The sequence below is a fragment of the Leiobunum rupestre genome, chromosome 6 (assembly GCF_980474605.1).
Source record: "Leiobunum rupestre chromosome 6, qqLeiRupe1.1.hap1, whole genome shotgun sequence".
Taxonomy (NCBI): domain Eukaryota; kingdom Metazoa; phylum Arthropoda; class Arachnida; order Opiliones; family Sclerosomatidae; genus Leiobunum; species Leiobunum rupestre.
In genome coordinates this window covers 53,650,974-53,662,985 of record NC_143389.1, presented here as the reverse complement: position 1 = coordinate 53,662,985, position 12,012 = coordinate 53,650,974, and positions in this window count along the sequence as shown.

Here is a 12,012-nt window from a genome sequence, read left to right as displayed (position 1 = left end):
AATAAAAAGCTTTAAGAAAAATGTAAATAAACTAGAGATAAACTTCCCTATTAAACAAAGTAAATAGGGACGTCATCACGAGGACTATGTTAGATAAAGGAAATAGAAGAAAAACAAGTAATACCATAAAAACAAATATCTCTTCCTACACTTTTCTCTATTTAGTTTAATTCTAAAGGAACGTAACCGCCCTTTTACAAAAAGAAAATAAAGCATACTGGCATCTTTCGGCTTCTAAAACTACCTAAATGAAAATGAAAAAGGATCAAGGATGGGAGAGAAAAATAGGAGGAACCGAACCAGGCAGAACCTATTTAAGTAATGTATCCTTTATTTTCACATGCCTCACCGAAAGAAATGAAATGGACAACGGTAGGGTAAAGTCTCTAACTTCAATCCCGGAAAACTTTAGTTTATTCTGACTATAGAGTACGTTCGCCCTAGATCATTTTCAAGTTTGTTATAGTTTTTTCACAATCAAATTCCCTGACTTTTCCAGGTTTTCCCCGATTATCTCCGGAGATTTTCCCTGACTTATTTATTTATTTAACCAATATTTTAGTAAAAGTTTCCTATTTGCCACCAAAATTCAATTCCCTGACATTTCCCTAATTTTTAAAATTCCCTGACTTTTCCCTGATTTTTAAACTAATTTTTAAAATTCCCTGACTTTTCCATGATTTTTAAACTAATTTTTAAAATTCCCTGACTTTTCCCTGATTTTTAAACTAATTTTTAAAATTCCCTGACTTTTCCCTGTTTTTAAACTAATTTTTAAAATTCCCTGACTTTTCCCTGTTTTTAAACTAATTTTTAAAATTCCCTGACTTTTCCCTGTTTTAAACTAATTTTTAAAATTCCCTGACTTTTCCCTGTTTTTAAACTAATTTTTAAAATTCCCTGACTTTTCCCTGTTTTTAAACTAATTTTTAAAATTCACTGACTTTTCCCTGTTTTTAAACTAATTTTTAAAATTCCCTGACTTTTCCCTGTTTTTAAACTAATTTTTAAAATTCCCTGACTTTTCCCTGTTTTTAAACTAATTTTTAAAATTCCCCGACTTTTCCCTGTTTTTAAACTAATTTTTAAAATTCCCTGACTTTTCCCTGTTTTTAAACTAATTTTTAAAATTCCCTGACTTTCCCTGTTTTTAAACTAATTTTTAAAATTCCCTGACTTTTCCCTGTTTTTAAACTAATTTTTAAAATTCCCTGACTTTTCCCTAATTTTTAAAATTCCCCGACTTTTCCCTAATTTTTACACCCATATTCAAATTCCCCGACTTTTCCAGGAATTCCGCGTTTTCCAGATACTCTGGCAACCCTGATTTTGTACTGTGATTTTAATTACGAACAAATAGAGACCTGAATTTTATATAAAAGAATTTTGGGATAATGCTAGATTATAAGTTATTTCAAAGCGACCATTCGCAAAGTAAAATACCTGAGTGCAAAAGCGAAGCAAGTCTAAAAACCAATATTTGAGCTAAGCGGTTTTTTTTCATTAATATCGAGAATAATTACAACAGTAATATAATAAAGTTTTTTAATTAATTAAATTTATATAATGAGTCAGTCTAACGTAGAAACATGCAAAAATCCTTATTTTGAAATTGTACACAAAGACATCAGTCCACACGCAAATTACTCGTTAGTTATTCTGACTCAGTTATTTCGACTATCAAGTATCTCATTTTAGTTAGATACAAAAAGAAATACCAAAGGTCTATAACTTAAGTTCCATAAGCATGTTGCAGATGAACGTCATCAGAGAAAAACAAACGCACCCTGGCGAGTCATTGCCAAAATTATACTAGAAATGTTAGAAAGCAGAAAAGCATAAAACCGATTTTCCCCTACTCATTTTAAGCCAAAATTTGGCAATTATATATTTTTTAATTATATTTTGTAACCGTTTTCTATTTACAGTCAAAATTAAATTACCCGACTTTTCCCTGACCTGTATACTAATTTTTATAATTTCCTGACTTGTCACTGACTTTTACACCCATTTTCAAATTCCCGACTTGTCACTGACTTTTAAACCCATTTTGAAATTCCCGACTTGTCACTGACTTTTAAACCCATTTTGAAATTCCCGACTTGTCACTGACTTTTAGACCCATTTTCAAATTCCCGACTTGTCACTGACTTTTAGACCCATTTTCAAATTCCCGACTTGTCACTGACCTTTAGACCCATTTTCAAATTCCCGACTTGTCACTGACTTTTAAACCCATTTTGAAATTGCCGACTTGTCACTGACTTTTAGACCCATTTTCAAATTCCCAACTTGTCACTGACTTTTAGACCCATTTTCAAATTCCCGACTTGTCACTGACTTTTAAACAAATTTTGAAATTACCTGACTTTTCCAGGAATTTTAGATTTTTCCAAGTACTGTGTCAACCGGAACGAAGCCAGTTATAGAATACGCAGCTTAAATGATAGAAATACCATCTTCTTAGGCAAAAAAACGACAAGGTAGAGAAAGTAGACAGGAATATACAAAACAAATCGGTAAAAAATCCCCGTAAGTAGAAACCCCCCAAAAGAGGGGGGGGGTCACGTTAGAGGGGGGGGGGATAGGGGAAGGTACAGAATCCAGGGTAGCGTCGTAGTCTTTAAATAATAGCTCGGTGTGTCTCACTTCGAGGGTCGTTAGGCAGGTAAGTCCTTCTTTAATAATGGAGCCATCTTTTTTCCACAAGATTGTCCGTTCCGGGGATACCAGCCCCGTCATCCCACAGACACAATAGAGCAGCGCCATCTAGAGAGGGAATGAGGCGAGATGCCGAACCACGCCGCACTCAACCCCTCCGGTAATCCCGGCTAATAGAGAGAACACCCAATACGGCATAGGGGACGGACAGACATCTATACATTACGATAAGCCGTTTTCCCAAACTACGCGGTAACTCCTCCCATTTTCCGGGGGCTTCACCCGTCACGCGGGAGGGTACACTATACAGCGCCACCTTTTATACGTAATAAGCATTCTTGGAAGTTGCGTCAACGGTAATTTGCGAAGCTAGTATACCGTGAAGCTAGGCGAATCGAGGCTACTCCGTAACGCGTACCGATAGCGGCGCGTACGCGGGCGGCGTATCTAAAAAATGTTCGAGTACTCGCGTCGCAAACGGGGGAGTCCGCGGGAAGCCCGTAGATCCAGTCTCGTCCGGCGGATCGAGGATAGGAATGCGGGTATACGAGTATGGGCCAGATAGTGCCTTATCTCGAAGTCCCTTATTTTCTCTCCCTCTCCTTTTTGTCCGTATTTAAGGGCAATAAAGGAAGCGGCCGGTCTACGCCACTGCTGGTGGCTCCATCTATTATTCGGAATACATTAAAAGTGCGGCGCGGCGTAGTTTCGCGGCGACGCCAGAAACCTCTTTTGTCCGAATGCGGACCTCTATTTGGCGGCTCTTTTTGTCTATCTTTCAGTCTCTTTCTTTCGGCTGTTCTCGGCCGCTTTTTCCCGGCGCATTCTCCCTCGGACAATGAGGAGCGCCCGTTTCATTCGCAGATGCTTCTGACATCGATTAAATCTTGTCAACATTTTTCTAGTTTTTCCGATTTCCGCCGAGCTAGCGTCCGGCTAGCTTCTTATTTCAATTTTCGATGCTACGAAGATCTTTTAGATAATACAAAGGCTACGCCTACTAATTAACTTTCAAATATTGGACGATATTTTTTGATTGCCTGAGTAGAAAAAATACTACCGTGAAGTACGAATTTGGTTTTAATATTTATTTTATATTAATTAATATAAGGTTTTAATATTTATTTTACATTGATTAATATATGGTTTAAATATTTATTTTATATTAATTAATATAAGGTTTTAATATTTATTTTACATTGATTAATATATGGTTTAAATATTTATTTTATATTAATTAATATATGGTTTAAATATTTATTTTATACTAATTAATATATGGTTTAAATATTTATTTTATATTAATTAATATATGGTTTAAATATTTATTTTACATTAATTAATATATGGTTTAAATATTTATTTTACATTAATTAATATATGGTTTAATATTTATTTTACATAAATTAATATATGGTTCTAATATTTATTTTACATTAATTAATATATGGTTCTAATATTTATTTTACATTAATTAATATATGGTTCTAATATTTATTTTACATTAATTAATATATGGTTCTAATATTTATTTTACATTAATTAATATATACAATTTCTTAATGCCACTTGTCTTGACAAATACAGTTTGTCTAAAATTGACCTACTAGCGCCTGTAGAAATGTTCAAACCGCCGCGCACCGGTGTTCAGGGATAAGTTCCCTACCAGGCTCGAATAGAGTTGAAAGACAGCGTCGACAGTGTACCGAAATGATATTTAACAGGTTATAAATAATGGTAAGAAACGTTATGGTTTTAAATACAAAAAGTTGTAAATATGGTGTATAACGTTAAAGAATAAATTACAAATTAAATTAAAATCTACATTTATCACTGACACAGTGTAAGGTAACAATAGCCACGGTCACACGACAGCTAAAACTCACTAACTGTTTCTAAACTGATTTTGGTCATAATGGCGTCAAAAAAGGTTTGCCAAGTTACGAGTTTCAGACTATCTTGCTTTGGTTAAAAGCCCGTATTGGCAATGCTAACAAGTCATAAATAGTAGCATTCCATCATGAAGAGTACTAGTTGTTTCTGAGGCATAATATTTTAAAACATTAAATCGCGTGGTTTAGGGGTTCAACGTTTTTCCATAGTTAATGAACTGATTTAACAAGATTAGTGTTGTTAATTTTCCGGAAAAATAAAATGCGGAAAAATTTCCAGAAAATTTCCCGCAAATCGGACAAATAAAAAATTGAATCATAAATTACTTTTTAAGGGTTTTTAATTTTTGTAACTTTTTACCGATATGTCTAATAACAGTAAACAAACTAAACATACTACAAAACATTAATAGTGTTACATTGTTAATCAGTTTAAAGGAGTATTTTAACACTTTAAAGGGAGTATTGTAGCACCCTTACGGCAGTAGTTTAGAACCTTAAAGGGAGTAGTTAAAAACTTTAAAGGGAGTATTGTAGAACCCTGAAGGGGGTAGTGTAATACCCTGAAGGGAGTCGTTTGGTACCCTAAAAGGAGTGGTCTTGTACCCTAGAGGGAGTAGATAATAACCCTTAAGGGAATAGCTTTATACCACAAACTGTTAACAAAGGAACCAAAACGGAGGACATAAGCACCCCAAACAGTGTAAATAAACACCCTAGCAGGAAAACTGCTTTTTAAGGTGTAGAATAACATCCTTTATGAACCTGTTAAGGTGTTAAATATGGAACAAGAAAAAACCCTCGAAGGTTTGAAAATACACCCTTTTTTTAAGAGTGTACAACACTAAACAAGATACTCTTCACCAATATTAGAAAGGTTAAGCGTGTAAGGAAAACTTGAAGCAGAGATTGGATTTTTCGCAATAAACCCACGTTTACACTCAGCTACAAGCTTCAACTACACGATTTCTAGAGCTAGTTTAACCCGAATTCCGTTCATTACCAATATTTACTCAAATTCCGTTCTTTACCAATTATTACGAGTGGCTAACCACTGTCAGATGGTCTGTACACTGATAAAGGTACCGACTCTAAAGATTACGCGTTATCTCATTAGTACAGTCAAATACCGTTCTTTAAAGGGGAACGGCCAAGCTTTTCCAAATATGGCCTTATTTCCGTATCAAAAGATTAACAAGACGTTTAATATACTAACACGTACCTTTTTTTGTTTTGAAAAACAGCTTTTGGCCCAAAAAGTTGAAACGAAAAATAACGCCAGGTGTTTGGGTTTGAATTTTTGCCGCCATCTTAGGGGCTGCCGCCAGCGCCCCTAACCCCGTACGAGCGATTCGCGAACTATCCTAACTTTTAAAATCGCGCAATTTAGGCTTAGGTCTCTTATAACTGGAGCGCGCCGCGCGTGCAAAACAAATTTTTCGCGTCTTCAGCAGCACGCGCTTTTAAGTTTTTTTTTTGTCTCACCGATTGCTCACCAGATGTCGCGAAGGACGCGCGCTTTTCGATTTCCCGAAATTTCTTTATTTTATTAAAAATTAACCACTCAATATTTTTTTATGGGGTTTTCGCCATAAATTTTAGTTTTTAATGGGCTATAGGGCTATCGTTATTGTTGTTTACCATTATTCTGCCTAATATTCGAGAATAATTATGAAATAATACTTGTTATTTTCGAAACCACGCGGCGTGGGCGTAAACAATTCCCGGAAATGGTTTCTCGAAAAATAGCGTTCTAATAAAAGGAATTAATTTCTAAAAAAATTCAGATCTGGTGACATTTTAATTAGCATGGACAGTCAACTGATTATAAGAGACGTGGACTTAAATATCGCGGGGATCTAGGAACTTTAATCCCGGGCTTAACGGGGAACTCGATGATTCCCGAATAATACCGAGCTTCTTCGGCCGATGCAAACGATAAACGGCTTTATAGAAGAGATCTAACCCAGAAAAAAAGATCGACTTTCAGGGGATTAAATATTAACAGACCGAAGCAGGAAAAATATATTATTTTTCAATTCGACTCCCTCTAATAGACCTGGATTTTTTTTTTAATATTTAGTACAATTAGAAACAGCGTTAAAAATAAGGAGAAAATCCAGATAAAATAAAATTTTCAGCGTGTTTTTACACTAAATTTCCTGGTCAATATTCAGTTAACAGGGTTTACGGTATAATCAAGAATGTATTTATTTATACCTAGGGAGAATGTCTATGTCGAGACGGTTTTTAGCCTTTCTCTCAATCCACCCGTTGGTCCCCCCAGTACGCTCCTCCGCTTAAAATAAAACGAATATTCCCGGTATTTCATTGGCTGCTTAAAATTTACGTCACCTAACGCGATGGTAATCAAACGCCGGTGACGTTTTGTCACCCCCCCCCCCCCCCGCGCGAGACGAGGGAAAGGCGTTCAACGTGCCCGGCGATTGTCGCAACATAATCATTCTTCCTAAATATAAATAAATACATTCTTGGTATAATTTAGTAGAAAAAATGGCATTTTTAAATGGAAACTTTGGAATAATAAATTTGTCTCAAACCAAAACCTTTATTACCTCCGTTCGTAGAAAAATGGGTTTTATTTAGTAATGAATCTACATTTCCCCAAAAGATAATTAGAAAATTAAGCGGTATTTCGTATAAACTAATTATTATTTGAGAGTCTGCCTTTGATTAGCCACGGAAAAATATTTGGCTAGTCCCGTTAGAGGCCGTTGCGTAATATGGAAATAAAGACGTAGAAGCTTCTCGTCAGTCCGGGGCGAGTCCCGCGATGCTCTTTGGCGCGATCCGCCCGGAGGGGTTCAAATTTGCTTATTCTTCCGTAAATTAACTCGTAAACATATTATCGATTTCTGGGCAGGACCACGCCGCGGAAAGGGTAGACGGAGAGAGAAGGGGACCCTTCTCATTCCAATTTTTCCGCTCGACGCGTAAACGAATAAATTGACCCGGGGGCTTCAAAAATTGGGACTGCCATCACGCGCCAATCCACTCTCACCAGATACTCCACGGCGATCCTACGGAGACGGTAAAGTTTCCTACATTCGAACGTAGCATCCTCTCCCGGAAGAGTGACGGGATTTGAGGTTAGTTTTTAAGGGCACGGCGGAATTTCTACCTGCACGAGCCTAATGATGTACGATAAATTACTAGGCACTCGCCGCCAAGTTCGCTCTCCGAGAGAAAATTTTGGCAGCGAGTCGCTCCGGGACATGTCTGTACCCTCAACCGCTACCCCCCCCCCCTCTCAGACTCTCCCCAATTCGTATATCTCTCTCCTGGATGTTATACACACTTTTATCCCGGGCGTCTATATGTAAATATACCTGTAATTCGTGTCAAATTTGACACTTGTTCGAGGGCGACAGTTATTTAAAAATTTGATAAAATCTTTCTAGTTCGTTTTTATGCAATAGACTATTAATTGAGGGTTGCACTATATATTCAGATTCTAATTCACTGTTTACTCTGACTTTTTAAGGTCAAAATTAGACAATTTTTAGCAAGGTTATTGCAAAACTTTCAAGGAACTAAATAATTATCACAGAATTAGTCATAGATCTAGAGTAAAATTACCTTCAAAAAGTGTCCAGTTAAAATAGAATTTCCTGGCTTTTCACAAATTCTTAAAAGTCCCCGACATTTTTAGACCTATTTTTAAATTCCCTGACGTTTTCATGAACAATGCTTTTATTGTGAAATATTAATACTATAGTCAATTAAAATGTATTCATAATTCTAAAATTTAACTATTTCATTGAAGAATGTATAATAAAAATTATTTACTACGTCTCATATCATTTAAAATCATTAATGATAAATAAATTTCAGATTCACGGGACGAAAATGATAAAAGATTTTTATACAATTATTCTAAACTGCAGAGACGCGAATTTATTTACACAATTACCAACAATCAAAATACGAAAGTGAAATCCAAACTTTGCGACGGAAAGTAAAATGGACCAAATTTTAGTCCCAAATTATATCCAATACGGCTTTGATCTAAAATGCCAATTCAAATGTGTTATATTTCACCCAATTACAACACATCCGATTTGTTCAAAACCATTTTATCCAAACTAGATTCTAATTTGGACATTGGATCGAATAGTTTAACTTCGGCAACATAAAATGGGAAAAATATTTTTCATTCAGTTTTAAACGAATACTTTCCGTCAAAGTACAAAAGCAGTTAATAAAACAACACGGAAATATAAAAAATGAATTCTTACCTGGCACAAAGAGAGCAACTCAGCGAAATCCACGTAAAGACGCGACTTCGTCAATACATCCTCGATTTTTAAGCTGAACGAGGGACAAGAAAAAACCCCATAAAAATTACTAGAACTTTAAATAAAAAAATAAAAAGAAGTATTGAAAGTGGGGAAGCTAAATTAAAAGCCACAAAGGACCACGCGGGGAAAAAACCACTCGAAGTTAAAGGAAATCCCCCGAGGCGACAAATAAAGATATATGGCGCAAAATAAAAAAAATACTGGGCTTGCTTTTCTAAAGAAAAATAACCGGGAATAAATAAAAAAAAGTTATAAAAAAGGTGGAAGGGATTCACAAAGCGAAACTTCAAGTTGTCCGCCAACATTTTTGGAGGGGTTTTCGCCGCTATTCCGATTCTAACTGTTGAGGAGGCGCGTGGGATCGGCGAAATGAAGAGACTGCCGCCTCGACACACAGAGCGAGAGAGAGAGAGAGAGGTTCAAGAGCTTGCGAGCTCAACGCGCTCTGAGGCAATGGCAAAGCCACCGACTGAAAAGGATGTTCAAAAGTGGCGGGGGACCTCTCCGCGTCCTCATCATCGTCCGGATTAAAGGGGCCGAGAGAGAAATGCCCCCCCCCCATCCCCGTCACAAAATGACCGAAACACTTTGGTAAAAGGTGGGAATTAGAGAGCGAGGGGGGGGGGCGTACGGGCCCTTAAACGTATTACCATCCCTCGACGTTCAAACACGAAAAATGAATTGGGCAATAATCGGAACTGCCGTGTTATTAGGGTTAGGATGGGAGTGTGTTGAAAAGGGAAGACTACGAATCGGGGGTGGCAGGAAGCTACTATACCCGGACTTCTATAAAAGTGGAATAAACCCCCCTACCCCCCCCCCCCTTTAGCGCGCGCGCCGCGTCAAGCCTCTCGAAAAACCAAATACAATCTTGTTAAGGGCTCGGGTGTTAGGAAAAGTTAACTCACCATAATAATAAAAAAAATTCGAACAATGGGAAATCGCAGTTGAGGTGGAGGAGGGGAGGTATGCGAGGGGGGGGGGGGGCGTCGAAATAAAAAAGGCCGCCGAATTGACGTACGCAGATGAAAATCGCGTTTAGGAACCTTAACAATCAGTTTTTTTTTTTACTTTCCGCTCGTAGATAACGGTTTATTATTTTTTTCTCTCATCCCACCGCGGGATGGATAAATTTTTCTTTCGTCATATTCCGTATTTGCGTTCCCCCCCCCCCCCCCCCCGCGCGCGTTCCGGTCCTTCCCCATTTTAGCGTGTTCCCCTTTATTTGCTTTCATCTTCACTCTTTGGGTTCTGACTAGGCCGCTCTTCAATCCCTTCCGCGACACCTGATACCGCTAGTCGCCAGTGTCAAACGGCGACTTTACCCGCGGGGACACCTCTCGTTTAACTGTCGGGTAAAAGCAGTCCCGATTACGTAGCAGCGGCGTCTCTAGAACAAATTCCGTTCCGTTTTTCCTCATCTTGGTGCTCCGGGACAATCATTTCCGTTTATGAAGAGGAGAGAAAATTGCATATTAATGAGGTGGCCCGGACGCCCCAGACTGACTCTGTCCCCGTCTCTCTAAGCATATTTGGCGATTTCGCGGGGAAGACCCGTAAACGCGGTTAAAACGTTGGTCGCCGGAACCCGGGAAGAAAATTGCGGATGGGCAGAAATGGGAAGCCGCGGGAACGGAAAAGAAAGGGAAAAAACGCGGGAGTGCGGGAGGGAGGAAATAAAAGTGGAAGCGACGCGGAGATAGAAAGTCGACTACTTCCCGAGGTTTGTCAAATTAGAAGAGTGTCGACATCTGTTGGTCGCGATGAGCAAATAAAAATTATTAATGTTTTAATTTCCCCTTCGAAGAAATTCAATTTGCCCTTTTGGGAAAAGAGGTTTCCGTAAGCAGCGTCAGTGGGGGAAGGCTGCGAGCTAGGACGAACTAAAGGCGGCAAAGTAGAGAAACGCGCAGGGAGGGGGGGGGAGGGAATGGATTTTGATGGGAAAACCGCGAGCGAGGGGCGCGCGAAGATTCTCTATAAGAGGAGAGACGCTGACGACGCCCGAAGCGGAGCTAAGGGTGATGAGGTGAGCGCCCGGGCGCGTGGGTGGTAGGAGTGCGGGGTGCAGGGGGGGGGCAAATGCCCACCTACGTGTCGTTCTATCTCCGAGTGCGCGGCCCAAAGGCGGAAGAGCGCGCGGAGGGAGCCGATAATAGCTTCTTAACAAGGTGTTGATTGGAAGTTGGAAATGGCTACGCGTTGCCATGGTAACGACGCCGTTCGCTCGTCCGAATAACGTATCTCTCTCTCTCTCTCTCTCTCTCTCTCAGCACCCGCAGCGACATTCTCTCCGTCTTTATTTTTACAGACAAGATTCGACGCAAATTCAAAGGCACCGAAAGATGCTACGACGTTTTGTTCATATTTATCGTTATTCGCTATATTTTGCTGGCTAAAAACGGTTTCATCCGTAGCCTATTGCAGTGGTTCCCAATTTTTGTTTGTTATGGAACCCTAAATTATCCACCTAATTCTGGAGGAACCCCACCTAATTTTAATTTTAAATCCTAAAAGACTCTTGACACCAACCAAGATGGCCCTTCCACGCAGGGTTGAAAATAAACCGTCTTTTTTTAAAAATAAAAAAATCCAGTATGGTTAAAACCACTAATAAAAAAATGCTCAAATTACTTATATCTAGCCCTTGTTACTTCGAAAATTATAAAATTGACTGATTTAAAATTAAGTTTTTGCGCGTGACAGTACCTTTACATTGTGAGGTACAGCAGGCTTATTTACCCGCTTTTATACCAAACATGGCGGCTTATTTTCGCGTGCAATGAATAAATAGTAAAAAAAAATGGTTTTAACTATGGATTTTTTCGGTGTTTTAGACCAGCCAGACTGGATTAATCCACCCTGGTTTAAAAAATCCATGGTTGAAACCATTTTTTTTTTAATTATTGAAAAAACTAAAACTTAACCTTCACTTTTTGTCGTAAGTAATGAGAGCTAGATATAAGCAATTAGGGGATCTTAAAATTAATTTTGCGCGTGAAAATAAGCCGCCATGTTATGTAACAAATTAATTGATCATGTATTTCTTTTAATGTGACATTATCGCGCAATAAATAATTTACCATTGCCAGTTCCGTCTGTTTGTTACTTTTATTTAATGCTGACACTTTTACTTC